Raw genomic sequence first — 9,862 nt, forward strand, 5'->3', positions numbered from 1 at the left:
CTGCCCTATAATCTCTGAAAGCACTTAACACACATATCAAGGCATCTAATGGTAATAAGAGAGGCTTAATAATAAGCAATTATAAGATCAAAGAAGCATATTTTCAATCATAGTACAAAATCAGGAAGGAAATATAAAACATGCAAATATTATGAATAAGTGGGTAAAGAGTTAATAAAATCTACTCAATTGAGCACAAGATAAACCATATAATAGTGGTTTATCACCCATGCATACGCGTCATAGCAGGCACGTGACCTCATCAAAGTGAAAACAGTGAGGGCGATTTCTGAGCTTTCTAGGCCCAAATCCAACTGATTCCTGAGGCTATTTCATGCAGAATTCAAGCTTGGACAGGGAGGAGCAATTAGATTAGCTTAGGATCATGTAGGTTAGTTTTCTAGAGAGAGAAGCTCCCTCTTCTCTCTAGAAATAGTGTTTTAGGTTAATTCCATCTTAGATCTAAGTTTAATTTCTTGTTTCCATCTTGTTTTCTTTTCAATTTCTTGTTGTTACATCTTTGCTCTCTTAGTTCTCTTGTTAATTTTCCTTTTATGTCACTTCTATGTTCCTACATTTTTGTTGGATTTGGATTTCCTTTTAATGCAATTTATGTTTTATGTTCTTTATTGTTTAATTGAGTTGTTGTTATTGTTTCCTTGCAATTGGGTAGTTGTAGATTTTATTGTTCTTGCAATTTTATGATGCTTTCTTTTTATGCCTTCCAAGTGTTTGACAAAATGCTTGGTTGTATGCTAGAGTAGCTTTTTGAGCATTCTTGGCTTGGAAAGAGAAATTGGGCAATCTTGAGTCATTAATACCTAATTTAGATTGGTGATCTAGAGTTGTTAGTTAATATTATTTCTATTGACTCTAATCTCTTGCTAATTCAATTAGTGAGTTGATTAGGATTTTTGGATTGAGATTAACTAGTCTTATTTGACTTTCTCTCATGTGAAGATAACATTGTACTTTCTTCCACTGTTGGAGTTGACTAAATAGGATAAATTCTTGTTAATTATTGTTAAGATTAGTGAGTAGGATAGAAAGCATATATTCTCAATTCTTGCCATGAATGTCTCTCTTTAGTAATTGTTTTCCTTAGTTGTTTGATTTACATTTCTTACCCTTTTAGTTTCTTGCACTTTTACCAACCCACCCTTTGGATACCATAACCAATAATACGCATACCTCACTGCAATTCCTTTGAGAGACGATCCGAGGTTTAAATACTTCGGTTATTTTTATTGGGTTGGACTTGTGACAACCAAAAATTAAACTCTGATGGAGGATTGTTTGTTGGTTTAGAACTACACTTGCAACGAGATTTAATTGAGAAATTCTTTACCAACAACTTTCTTCACATCAAGTTTTTGGCACCGTTGTCGAGGAACTGCAATGTGTGCTTGTTATTGGTTATTGTACATATGTTCATATTGTGAATAGTTTGCTCTTTTGTTGGTTTGCTTGTTTGAGTTAGTAGTTAGATTTTATCTCTTTGTTTTTGTGCTTTTTATTTTTGTTTTCCTACTATGAATTCTCACCCTTTTAGCTATGAGTTTGGTTCTAGCTATGTTGTAGGAAATGAGAAATACAATGACAACATGCATCAAGGAATTGGAAATCAAAGGTGGGAGGAGCCTCGAGCATATAGACAACCTTCGTGGCAACAACCCCTGCTAGTTTCTTATATGTATAATCCAACTCCTAATGCATACCAATCTAATGGATGTGGTGACCCTCATTGTGGTTGTCAACCACAATTACCATATGCCTATGAACCATCCCCTCAACATAGTTTTGAACCACCTTACTCATAGAACCACCACCATTCCAACACAATTACTCCCAAGAACCACCTCAATATACTCCATCTCCATACCCTTACCAAGATGAACCACCTTCAAATATGAACCCTTTCTCCCAAACAATGAACCCTCTTTTCCACCCATATCTTCATTGGACCAATCTCTCCAACCCCTAATGCAAGAACAACAAGAACTTCTAATTCGTTGCTGATGAGCGGATAATTTATACACTTTTTGGCATTGTTTTTAGTATGTTTTTAGTAGGATCTAGTTACTTTTAGGGATGTTTTCATTAGTTTTTATGTTAAATTCACATTTCTGGACTTTACTATGAGTTTGTGCATTTTTCTGTGATTTCAAGTATTTTCTGGCTGAAATTGAGGGACTTGAGCAAAAATCAGATTCAGAGGTTGAAGAAGGACTACTGATGCTGTTGGATTCTGACCTCCCTGCACTCAAATTGGATTTTCTGGAGCTACAGAACTCAAAATGGCGCGCTTCCAATTGTGTTAAAAATTAGACATCCAAGGCTTTCCAGCAATATATAATAGTCCATACTTTTCTTATGAGCGGATAATTTATATGCTTTTTGGCATTGTTTTTAGTATGTTTTTAGTAGGATCTAGTTACTTTTAGGGATGTTTTCATTAGTTTTTATGTTAAATTCACATTTCTGGACTTTACTATGAGTTTGTGTGTTTTTCTGTGATTTTAGATATTTTTTGCCTGAAATTGAGGGACTTGAGCAAAAATCAGATTCAGAGGATGAAGAAGGACTGCTGATGCTGTTGGATTCTGACCTCCCTGCACTCAAAGTGAATTTTCTGGAGTTACAGAACTCGAAATGGCGCGCTTCTAATTGAGTTGGAAAGTAGACATCCAGGGCTTTCCAGCAATATATAATAGTTTATACTTTGCTCGAGAATAGACAATGTAAAGTGGCGTTCAACTCCAGCTCTCTGCCCAATTCTGGAGTTCAGCGCCAGAAATGGATCAAGAACCAGAGTTGAACGCCAAAAATGGATCAAAACCTCGCGTTCAACTCCACAAATGGCCTCTGCACGTGCAACACTCAAGCTCAGCCCAAGCACACACCAAGTGGGCCCCGAAAGTGGATTTATGCATCAATTACTTACTTCTGTAAACCCTAGTAGCTAGTTTATTATAAATAGGACCTTTCACTATTGTATTTGACATCTTTGGATTATCTTTTGATCTATTGATCACGTTTTGGGGGCTGACCATCTCGGCCATGCCTGGACCTTTCGCTTATGTAATTTTAACGGTAGAGTTTCTACACTCCATAGATTAAGGTGTAGAGCTCTGCTGTTCCTCAAAGATTAATGCAAAGTACTACTGTTTTCTATTCAATTCATCTTATTTCGCTTCTAAGATATTCATTCGCACTTCAACCTGAATGTGATGAACGTGACAATCATCATCATTCCCGATGAACGCGTGCCTGACAACCACTTCCGTTCTACATTAGATTGAATGAGTATCTCTTAGATCTCTTAATCAGAATCTTCGTGGTGTAAGCTAGAATGATGGCGGCATTCAAGAGAATCCGGAAGGTCTAAACCTTGTCTGTGGTATTCCGAGTAGGATTCAATGATTGAATGACTGTGACGAGCTTCAAACTCGCGATTGCCGGGCGTAGTGACAGACGCAAAAGGATAGTAAATCCTATTCCAGCAGGATCGAGAACCGACAGATGAATAGCCGTGCCGTGACAGGGTGCGTTGACCATTTTCACTGAGAGGATAAGATGAAACCATTGATAAGGGTGATGCCTCCAGACGATTAGCCGTGCCGTGACAGGGCATTTGGATCATTTTCCCGAGAGAAGACCGAAAGTAGCCATTGACAATGGTGATGTATCACATAAAGCTAGCCATGGAAAGGAGTAAGACTGATTGGATGAAGATAGCAGGAAAGCAGAGGTTCAGAGGAACGAAAGCATCTCTATTCGCTTATCTGAAATTCTCACCAATGAATTACATAAGTATTTCTATCCTTGATTATTTATCTTTTAATTATCTAATCCAATCACATTTAACCCTACCTGACTGAGATTTACAAGGTGACCATAGCTTGCTTCATACCAACAATCTCCGTGGGATTCGACCCTTACTCACGTAAGGTATTACTTGGACGACCCAGTGCACTTGCTGGTTAGTTGTGCGAAGTTGTGAACCATGGTATTGGCATCATGTTTTTTGGTGCCATTACCAGGGAAAGAAAGAGCGATGAATTTTACATAATCAAAGTGTAATCACAATTTCTGCGCACCAAGTTTTTGACGCCGTTGGCGGGGATTGTTCGAGTTTGGACAACTGACGGTTCATCCTGTTGCTCAGATTAGGTAATTTTCTTTTTGTTTTGTTTTCAAAAATTTTTCAAAAATTTTTCTTTTGTTTTCGAAAAAAAAAATAATAATAAAAATAATGTTTTCAAAAATAAATTATTCTATGGCTTCAAAATTTTTAAGAATGAATTCTAGTGTTTCATGAAGCATGTGAAGCCTGGCTGGCTGTAAAGCCATGTCTAAATTCTTTTGGACTGAGGCTTCCACGCATAAGTATATGAAGTTGGATGAAATACCAGCTGTTGTATACATGAGAGGTATCTATGTTTGCTGAAGCTTGGCTGGCCATTGGCCATGTCTAGTGTTTTAGACCGGAGCTTTCATTGAAAGCTTGGCTGGCTAGTGAGCCACGTCTAATTCCTGGACTGAAGCTTTAGACTAAAAATGCAAGATTCCTAGAATTCATATTAAAAAATTTTGGAATCCTTATCTTCCTTTTTCAATTAATTTTCGAAAAATCCAAAAAAATTAGAAAATCATGAAAATCAAAAATATTTTTATGTTTCTTGTTTGAGTCTTGAGTCATGTTATAAGTTTGGTGTCAATTGCATGTGCATCTTGCATTTTTTTTTTCGAAAAATTCATGCATTCATAGTGTTCTTCATGATCTTCAAGTTGTTCTTGATAAGTCTTCTTGTTTGATCTTTGCATTTGCATGTTCTGTGTCTTTTCTTGTTTTTCATATGCATTCTTGAATTCTTAGTGTCTAAGCATTAAAGAATTCTAAGTTTGGTGTCTTGCATGTTTTCTTTGCATTAAAAATTTTTCAAAAATACGTTCTTGGTGTTTATCATGATCTTCATAGTGTTCTTGGTGTTCATCTTGACATTCATAGCATTCTTGCATGCATCACATGTTTTGATCTAAAATTCTCATGCATTGCATCATTTTTCTTGTTTTTCTCTCTCATCATAAAAATTCAAAAATCAAAAAAATATCTTTCCCTTCTTTTCTCTCATAAATTCGAAAATTTGAGTTGACTCTTTCAAAAATTTTAAAATCTAGTTGTTTTTATGAGTCAAATCAAATTTTCAATTTAAAAATCTCATCTTTTTCAAAATCTTTTTCAAAAAAATCAGATCTTTTTCATTTTTCTTAGTTATTTTCGAAAATTCCAAAAATATTTTTCAAAAATCTTTTTCTTATTTTTATACCAAATTTTTGAAAATAACATAATCAATTAATGTTTTGATTCAAAAATTTCAAGTTTGTTACTTACTTGTTAAGAAAGATTCAAACTTTGAGTTCTAGAATCATATCTTGTGATTTCTTGTGAATCAAGTCATTAAATTGAGATTTTAAAAATCAAATCTTTTTCAAAACTAATTTCAATCATATCTTTTCAAAATATCTTCTTATCATATCTTTTTCAAAAATTTGATTTCAAAATATCTTTTCTAACTTCCTAACTTCTTATCTTTTCAAAATTTGTTTCAACTAACTAACTAACTTTTTGTTTGTTTCTTATCTTTTTCAAAACTACCTAACTAACTCTCTCTCTCTCTAATTTTCGAAAATATCTCCCCCCTTTTCAAAATTTCTTTTTAATTAACTAATTATTTTAATTTTTGATTTTTATTTTCGAAAATTACTAACCTTTTTCAAAAGCTATTTTCAAAAATCACTAACTCTTTTTCAAAAATTATTTTCGAAATTTTTCCTCTTTCATCTTATTCTATTTATTTATTCATCTACTAACATCTCTCCCTCACCCACCAAAAATCCGAATCCCCTCTCTCTCTCTTTCTAAGTTCAGATTTTTCTCTTCTTCTTTTCTTCTACTAACAATAAGGAACCTCTTTACTGTGACATAGAGGATTCCTCTTCTTTTCTTTTTTCTCTCCTCTTTCTTATGAGCAGGGACAGAGAAAAAGGTATTCTTGTTGAAGCTGATCCAGAACCTGAAAGGACTCTGAAGAGGAAATTAAGAGAAGCTAAATTACAACAATCCAGAGACAACTTGATTGAAAATTTCAAACAAGTAAAGGAGATGGCAGCCGAACCCAACAACAATGCAAGGAGAATGCTTGGTGACTTTACTGCACCAAATTCCAATTTACATGGAAGAAGCATCTCCATTCCTGCCATTGGAGCAAACAACTTTGAGCTGAAACCTCAATTTGTTTCTCTGATGCAGCAGAACTGCAAGTTTTATGGACTTCCATCTGAAGATCCTTTTCAGTTCTTAACTGAATTCTTGCAGATATGTGATACTGTTAAGACTAATGGAGTAGATCCTGAAGTCTACAGGCTCATGCTTTTCCCTTTTGCTGTAACAGACAGAGCTAGAATATGGTTGGACTCTCAACCCAAAGATAGCCTGAACTCTTGGGATAAGCTGGTCAAGGCTTTCCTAGCCAAGTTCTTTCCTCCTCAAAAGCTGAGCAAGCTTAGAGTGGATGTTCAAACCTTCAGACAGAAAGAAGGTGAATCCCTCTATGAAGCTTGGGAGAGATACAAAGGACTGACCAAAAAGTGTCCTTTTGACATGCTTTCAGAATGGACCATCCTGGATATATTCTATGATGGTCTGTCTGAGTTATCTAAGATGTCATTGGATACCTCTGCAGGTGGATCCATTCACCTAAAGAAAACGCCTGCAGAAGCTCAAGAACTCATTGACATGGTTGCCAATAACTAGTTCATGTACACTTCTGAAAGGAATCCTGTGAATAATGGGACGCCTATGAAGAAGGGAGTTCTTGAAATTGATACTCTGAATGCCATATTGGCTCAGAACAAAATATTGACTCAGCAAGTCAATATGATCTCTTAGAGTCTGAATGGAATGCAAGTTGCATCCAACAGTACTCAAGAGGCATCTTCTGAAGAAGAAGCTTATGATCCTGAAAACCCTGCAATAGCAGAGGTGAATTACTTAGGTGAACCTTATGGAAACACCTATAACTCATCATGGAGAAATCATCCAAATTTCTCATGGAAGGATCAAAAGCCTCAACAAGGCTTTAATAATGGTGGAAGAAACAGGTTTAACAATAATAAACCCTTTCCATCATCCACTCAGCAACAGACAGAGAATTCTGAGCAGAATCCATCTAGCTTAGCAAATCTAGTCTCTGATCTATCTAAGGCCACTGTGAGTTTCATGAATGAAACAAGGTCTTCCATTAGAAATTTGGAAGTACAAGTGGGCCAGCTGAGTAAAAGAATCACTGAAATCCCTCCTAGTACTCTCCCAAGCAATACAGAAGAGAATCCAAAAGGAGAGTGCAAGGCCATTGACATAAGCACCATGGCCGAACCCAAAGAAGGAGAGGAGGACGTGAATCCCAAGGAGGAAGACCTCCTGGGACGTCCAGTGATCAATAAGGAGCTTCCCTCTGAGGAACCAAAGGACTCTGAGGCTCATCTAGAGACCATAGAGATCCCATTAAACCTTCTTATGCCATTCATGAGCTCTGATGAGTATTCCTCTTCTGAAGAGAATGAGGATGTTACTGAAGAGCAAACAGCCAAGTTTCTTGGTGCAATCATGAAGCTGAATGCCAAATTATTTGGCATTGATACTTGGGAAGTTGAACCTCCCTTGTTCATCAATGAACTAAGTGATCTGGATCAACTGACGTTGCCTCAGAAGAGACAGGACCCTGGAAAGTTCATAATACCTTGTACTATAGGCACCATGACCTTTAAGGCTCTGTGTGACCTTGGTTCAGGGATAAACCTCATGCCCCTCTCTGTAATAGAGAAACTAGGAATCTATGGGGTGCAAGCTGCTAAAATCTCATTAGAGATGGCAGACAATTCAAGAAAACAGGCTTATGGACAAGTAGAGGATGTGTTAGTAAAGGTTGAAGGCCTTTACATCCCTGTTGATTTCATAGTCTTGGATACTGGAAAGGAAGAGGATGAATCCATCATCCTAGGAAGACCTTTCCTGGCCACAGCAAGAGTTGTGATTGATGTGGACAGAGGAGAATTGATCCTTCAATTAAATGAGGACAACCTTGTGTTTACAACTCAAGGATCTCTCTCTGCATCCATGGAGAGGAAGCAGAAAAAGCTTCTCTCAAAGCTGACTCAACCAAAGCCCCCACAGTTAAACTCTAAGTTTGGTGTTGGGAAGCCACAACCAAACTCTAAGTTTGGTGTTGAACTCCCATATCCAAACTCTAAGTTTGGTGTTGGAGAGTCTCAACAATGCTCTGAATATCTGTGAGGCTCCATGAGAGCCCACTGTCAAGCTATTGACATTAAAGAAGCGCTTGTTGGGAGGCAACCCAATTTCTATTTATCTAACTCTATTTTTTTAGTTATATGTCTTTGTAGGTTCATGATCTTGTGGAGTCACAAAATAAATATAAAAATTGAAAAAGGAATAAAAAACAGCAGAAGAAAAATCACACCCTGGAGGAAGCACCTGTCTGGCGTTCAACGCCAGAACAGAGCATGGTTCTGGTGCTGAACGCCCAAAAAGGGCAGCATCCTGGCGCTGAACGCCCAGAACAAGCATGGTTCTGGCGTTCAACGCCAGAAATGGCTAGTAAATGGGCGTGAAATGCCCAAAATAGGCACCAACCTGGCGCTGAACGCCCAGAGTTGTGTGCAAGGGCATTTTGCATGCCTAAATTGGTGCAGGGATGTAAATGCCTTGACACCTCAGGATCTGTGGACCCCACAAGATCATCTTAGGATCTGTGGACCCCACAGGATCACCTCAGGATCTGTGGACCCCACAGGATCCACACCTACCTCCACTCACTTCTTCTCATCCCTCACCACTCTCTTTCACACAATCCCATAAACACTCTTCCCCAAAAACCCTTCACCAATCACCTCAATCTCTCTTCCCCATTACCTCTTCACCACTCACATCCATCCACTCTTCCCCATAAACCTACCTCATAAGCCCCACCTACCTTCAAAATTCAAAACCAATTTCCCACCCAAACCCACCCTAAATGGCTGAACCTTAACCCCCCTCCCTCCCCTATATATAGCCCTCCATTCTTCTTCATTTTCACACAACACAACCTTCTCCTCTCTACTTAGCCCAAAACACACTTCACCCCTCTTCTCCATATTTTCTTCTTCTTCTTCCTCTATTCTTTCTTTTATTGCTCGAGGGCGAGCAATATTCTAAGTTTGGTGTGGTAAAAGCATAAGCTTTTTGTTTTTCCATTACCATTGACGGCGCCTAAGACCGGAGAATCCTCTAGAAAGGGGAAAGGGAAGACAAAAGCTTCCACCTCCGAGTCATGGGAGATGGAAAGGTTCATCTTCAAAGCCCATCAAGACCACCTCTATGATGTTGTGGCCAAGAAGAAGGTGATCCCCGAGGTCCCTTTCAAACTCAAAAGAAATGAGTATCCGGAGATCCGACATGAAATTCAAAGAAGAGGTTGGGAAGTTCTAACAAATCCCATCCAACAAGTCGGCATGTAAGAACCCGGATCCAAAGAACTATGTTACAATGGTTCGGGGGAAATACTTAGATTTTAGTCCGGAGAATGTGAGGTTGGCGTTTAACTTGCCTATGATGCAAGGAGATGAACACTCCTACACTAGAAGGGTCAACTTTAATCAAAGGTTGGACCAAGTCCTTATGGACATATGTGTGGAAGGAGCTCAATGGAAGATTGACTCCAAAGGCAAGTCGGTTCAACTAAGAAGATTGGACCTCAAGCCTGTAGCTAGAGGATGGTTGGTGTTCATTCAATGCTCA

At 37.9% G+C, this 9,862-nt stretch overlaps 1 non-coding gene across 1 annotated transcript; it reads right to left on the reverse strand.

Annotated features, from left to right (window-relative positions):
* Positions 1-6,562: 6,562 nt before the first annotated feature.
* Positions 6,563-6,670, reverse strand: LOC112760100 (small nucleolar RNA R71). The gene has a single exon (XR_003180554.1). It is a non-coding gene; the product is annotated as a small nucleolar RNA R71 (small nucleolar RNA).
* Between the last annotated feature and the right edge of the window lie 3,192 nt (positions 6,671-9,862).

This window comes from Arachis hypogaea, chromosome 16 (assembly GCF_003086295.3).
Source record: "Arachis hypogaea cultivar Tifrunner chromosome 16, arahy.Tifrunner.gnm2.J5K5, whole genome shotgun sequence".
NCBI classification, from domain to species: domain Eukaryota; kingdom Viridiplantae; phylum Streptophyta; class Magnoliopsida; order Fabales; family Fabaceae; genus Arachis; species Arachis hypogaea.